Raw genomic sequence first — 5,851 nt, forward strand, 5'->3', positions numbered from 1 at the left:
AGAGGGCTGAAGTGTTTGCTTGCCTAAGGAAATAATCACCCTGTAGCTTGGCCATCTAGCGGTTAGATGTTTTTAGGACTGGTAGAGAATTGGGAGGGAGAGTAGGGTGGCTACCTGGTTTTACCCACGATGTCTACAAGGAGAATAAATAGAATGCCAGGACCACTGGATTGACTTTTACATGTATCTTCTCCATTTCCCCAGGTGTAAGGTAGCATTTGGTGAAGAAGCAGCAAAGGAAGGAAAGGTGACACGGGCTGATGATAATAGCAAGTGCTTCTACTGTATGTCAGGCATAGTTGTAAGTGCGTTGCATATCTTAAGCCATTTAATTCAACAATCCTATGAAGTAGGAAATCCAATTATTCTCTGCTTTTTAGATGAAGGAACTGAGGCAGAGATGAGTCAAACTACCCAAGACTGCATAGCCAATAAGTGGTGGAGCTGGAATTATGCTCCCTTTAAGAGACTGTCTTAACTTTGACACACCCAGCACTTGGGCTGTGTCAGAGTTTAGAGAAAGTCCTTAAATTTGAGTTTCCAAACTAGCAGAGAAGCAGCAGCACTAGGCAATGTGATTGGCCCCCAACAGGATGCTGTATAAAGGTTTGAGCAAGGAGCAGGCATTGAGCTGCCAAGGCTTGACTGAAAATGTGAGGCCCTGCCTGTGTTAGGCTGCCATTTACCCTTCCCCAAAACCCTGCAAGGTAGGTGGTGGTATCCACACCTTTTCAGTTTGGGAAACAGAATTGGGAGAAGAATTTGTCCAAGGCTGGAGTTCAAGTCCAGGCCCCAGAGGCCATGTTCCTTTCAGTGCCACACCTTTAAACCAGAAGGAGAGAGAACCCTACTTCTCAGCTCTGGTGGCCGTGTACAGCAACCTCTGCCCTTTGAGGAGTGTTCTCAGGGCTCCTTGGATTGGGGATCTCATGGAGAGAGAATTTAGTGGCTCTAAAAGGCAGAACCCCTCCGTAGCCCTCTTGCTCCCACCATACCCCACAGGGCAAGGCAGGTAGATTGGCCCCTGTGGAGTAGTTGGAATCTGCACCTATGACCTAAGCAGATACAACCTCAAAATTCTCTTGAAGGAAGTGGGGTTTAAAAACTTAGGAATAGGGCCTGGCTCCGTGGCCGAGTAGTTAAGTTCGCGCTCTCCGCTGCGGCGGCCCAGGTTTTGGATCCTGGGCGCGGACATGGCACCGCTCGTCAGGCCACGTTGAGGCGACGTCCCACATCCCACAACCAGAAGGACCTGCAACTAAGATATACAACTATGTACGGGGGTTTTGGGAAGATAAAGCAGGAGAAAAAAAAGAAAGAAAGAAAGAGCACCTTTAAAAACATAAAAAATAAATAAAATAAAAATAAAAACTTAGGAATAAAATACAAGATTCTTTAGAAAAGTCTTTCTTATTTCTCCCCTTTTGGGGAAGATGTGAAAGAAATGACTTTCTGCTTCCTATAACCAGAAACTTTGGGTTTAAAAAATATATATATATACAAGACAAGTGATTCAGAGTGTGGACTTGGGTGCCAGACTGCCTGGTCTGAATCCGGGCTTCCATGGTAAATTAGCTGTGTAATATTGAGTATTTACTTAGCCTCTCTGTGCTTCCATTTTCCTGATCACAAATATGTGGTAATATGGAGTAGGGGGAAAGAATGGGGAATTATTTATTAAGGAGTGCAGAGTTTCTGGTTGGGGCAATGAAAAATTTTGGAAATAGGTAATGGTGATGGTTGTACAATATTGTGAATGTGACTAAAATGGAAAATTTTCTGATTCTACCACAATTTTTAAAAAATAAAAAAAGCAGTGGGCAATAATAGTCCTGACATTAAATATTTCAGAGAGAATTAAATGTTTTAATTCCTACAAAGTGCTTAGAGGAGCTCTTGGCATGTGGTTAAGAATTTAAAGCTTAACCCCTCTCTCTTTTCCCTCCCCAGGCTATTATACCAAAAAAGCCTAGTGGATTAAAAGATAGGTGTATGGGGCTGGCCCGGTGGCGCAGCAGTTAAGTTCGTACATTGCACTTCTCGGTGGCCCGGGGTTTGCTGGTTCGGATCCTGGGTGCAGACATGGCACCACCTGGCAAAAGCCATGCTGTGGTAGGTGTCCCACATATAAAGTAGAGGAAGATGGGCATGGATGTTAGCTTAGGGCCAGTCTTCCTCAGCAAAAAGAGGAGGATTGGCAGTAGTTAGCTCAGGGCTAATCTTCCTCAAAAAAAAAGAAAAAGGTGTACACAGTTGGCAGGACAGCAAGTTGGTACAACCTCTCAGGAGAGCAGTTTTATCATATGTATCAAGAACTTTAAAAATGTACGTTATAGGGGCTGGCCCCGTGGCCAAGTGGTTAAGTTCCCGCGCTCCGCTGCAGGCAGCCCAGTGTTTCGTTGGTTCGAATCCTGGGCGCGGACATGGCACTGCTCATCAATCCACGCTGAGGAAGCATCCCACATGCCACAACTAGGTGGACCCACAACGAAGAATATACAACTATGTAACGGCGGGGGGCTTTGGGGAGAAAAAGGAAAAAAATAAAATCTTTAAAAAAAAAAATGTATGTTATATACTCTCTGATGTAGAAATGTCACTTTCAAGAATTTAGCATAAGTAAATTATAGATATTTGCAAAAAATAATTATAGGAATCTTCATCACAGTGTTTATAATGGAGAATAATAGGAAAAAGTTGAAATTGTGTCCCAAGGGGACTGGTTAAATTATTGGATATCCTTATGATGAAACACAACCACTAAAAATTATTGCAGCAAGATATTTAAAGACTAAAAAGAGTTAACACTTAAATAGAACATAAAATGGCACCAATAGTATCCCATTTTTCTGAAGAAAACTGTAGGCATAGAAAAAATAATGGGTATAATATTGTCTCTGTGCAGTAGTATTCTTTCTCTTTGTGCTTTTCAGTATTTTCCAACTTTTCTATGAAGACCATGTATTGCAATAAGATAAATATTATAATTTTGTGTGATCTCAATCTGAAGCTTATACACATGGCAAGTTTTGGGAAAAGAAATATTTAGCTTTAAAAAGCGGTGTCCTTAATCAAAGAGCAATTGAAATGCTCTCATTAAAAGAGAAAAGGAGGGGCCGGCCCAGTGGTATATGGTTAAGTTCGTGTGCTCCACTTCGGTGGCCCAGGGTTCGGGGGTTCTGATCCTGGGCATGGACCTATGCACTACTTGTCAAGCCATGCTGTGGCAGCTCCCCACGTACAAAATAGCCCCCATACAAAATAGACAAAGATGGACACAGATGTTAGCTCAGGGCCAATCTTCCTCAGCCAAAAAAAATACCCAAAGATTGAGACTAAATTGGCTGCCCTCAGAAAGAGGCCTGGACAAATAGTCCAGTGAACTGAGAATCATTTCTTCCCCAAATTCAGTAAGTCAAAGAAAGGTCAGCTTTCCTCAGCCTCTGGAAGCCTGGTGTGCCTTCACAATTAGGCCAGCTTCCTAGAAGGGTTAAGTGTATAGATAAGCAAAATAAAAGTTTTATGAAACTGATGCCTTCTAATAATTTATATTCCTTTTATTACTATTTTTTATGCTGGTCCCAACCCACTAAATAAATTTTCAGTCCACTAATGGGTTGAAATCTTTTGCTGAAGTTTCAAAGTTGAAGTTTGAAAAAGTGCCCTTGATGGCACTTCAGCCTTTTCCGAATTAAATTAGCATTTTAACTTGGAATATTTAAGAAATTGCTGTTCCCAGCTGTTGAGTCAGAACGTTGGCTCCATCTTTTATTAACTATTTGACCTCAAATAAGCTACCTTCCACCTCAGAGCCTGTTTGTCATCTGTGAAATAGGGATAATAATGTGAAAATTAAATGAGACCAGGCACCCACACAAACTTGGCAGCATGTTTTAACTCAGAAAGCACTCAATAAGTGTTTATCGAAAACAAAACCAAACCGAGCTTTGTGAGACCAGTGCTTCTGTGTGGGCATGCTTGGAAAGTAGAGATCAGCTGATGGAGCCCTGACTCCTCAGCATGGCATTCCAGGGCCTCCAGGATCCTGCCTAACTCCGTACCTCATCTCTAGCTACCTTCACTCTTCATCCTCACGTCCCTTCATCTCCCAGCCTGGACCGTCTGCCCGTGCTTTGGCAAACTTCAGCCCTGGCATTGTCTCCCTCTTCTGTGAAATCTTTCTTGCTCTCTGTGACATGGCATTCTATACCTGCCACCTTATAAAACATGTCTTGTGAGTCTGTGACTATTTGCCTCACTCCCGAAGCTGTGAGCTCCCCCAGCACCGGGGCCTAGAGACCATGGCTGACTTATCTTGTGACTTGCAGGGTGCCTGGTTCATTTTTTCAGTCAGTCACCTAATGTTTATGGAGTGCTCACTATGTGCCTGGTGCTTGACACACAGCAGTGAACACAATAGACATGGTTCTGGACTTCTTGTAACTTTCTGTCAAAGAAGTGAGAAACTTTAAGAGAGTCACATAAATAAGATATAAGTTATAGTAAATACTTGGAAGTGAAATGCAGAGTGGTATAAGCACAGGGGGATCTACTGTAGCTGAGAAAGTGACGTTTGAAATGGTATCTGAGAGATTAACTAGGCAAAGTAGATTCAAACATCAGGGCAAACCTGGAGAAAGTGAGATTTAAGACCTGAGAATGAACATGAATCAAGTAGAAAGTAGGGACAGAACACACCAGGCAGAAAAAACAATGTGTAAGAGCCCTGAGTTAGGAAAGATGTGAGCAATCTACAAACTGAAGGAAAGCAATGTGGCTAGTGCACAGTGAGGAAGGGGACAGATGGCCAGTGGTAAGTAACAGCCAAATCCTGTAGGTTTGGCAAGGACTTCGAATTTTGTTCTCATCATAGGGTTGTAAGGTTTTAAGCATGGGAGTGACTCAGTAAGACTAGTATGTTTTGAGGACCACTTTGGCTATAGTGTAGAGAACAAATTGGATGTGGACCTGCCTGCATGGATATGTGGGGGCCGTGAGAAGGCTTTTGCGTATTCCAGGTGAGAGACGATGGCTTAGATCAGGGTAGTGGCCTTGGGGCTGGAGAGAATTGGATCTGCAATCTGTTTTGGATACTGTTGGTACGCCGCCCAGATGCTCTTTACCTGGCCAGGGTGCCCACCCTCAGGCTGCCTCCCTTCTCTGGAGAATTGTCTCTGCTGATCTGAGCCTCCTCACCTGAGAGGTTATACCCATCATCACTGCCACCACTCAGGCAGCCAGTGACTGACTGATGTGAGGAACAAAAGGGCAAGCCCTTGGCCTCAAGGCAGGGCAACCCTGTGGCACAGAGCCTTGGTGGGTCAAGCGGATCCTTGCTTTTACCTGAGACCACCTCCTAGCTCTATTCTTTCCTCTTCTCTATCCTCTTCCCTCGCCCCTTTGAAGATTTTTCCTGAAGGGTACCTCCTTGATAAATCACAACACTCCAATCCCTACCTCAGGCTCTATGTCTAGGAACTACACCTAATCCAGAAGAGAAGGTCAGGACTGAGGCGGGGGACAAGCATGGCATCCTCCCTCTGTCCAGTTATCAAGACACAGCACCTGCTTGACAAAAGTGAAGGTGCTCACAGTAATATCACAAAGCCCTCTAAAGAGCTTCTGCAGCCAAAGGGACCCTTGGGCAAGCCTCATGTCTAACGAGGTCCAAGTGACTTTTGCTGGGTCTGGAGAATCAAAATTATAGGACCAAACACAGCTGGGAGCACTGTGGATGAAAGCAGGTCCCAGGCTGCCATCCTGCCTGGGGCCTGCTGCCTCCCTCCCGAGCCTCCGCCCGATTTGGCATGTGAGCTGTGTTAAGGTAAAAATCTCTCTGACCACAGGGGTC

Source organism: Equus caballus, chromosome 1 (genome assembly GCF_041296265.1).
Source record: "Equus caballus isolate H_3958 breed thoroughbred chromosome 1, TB-T2T, whole genome shotgun sequence".
NCBI classification, from domain to species: Eukaryota; Metazoa; Chordata; class Mammalia; order Perissodactyla; family Equidae; genus Equus; species Equus caballus.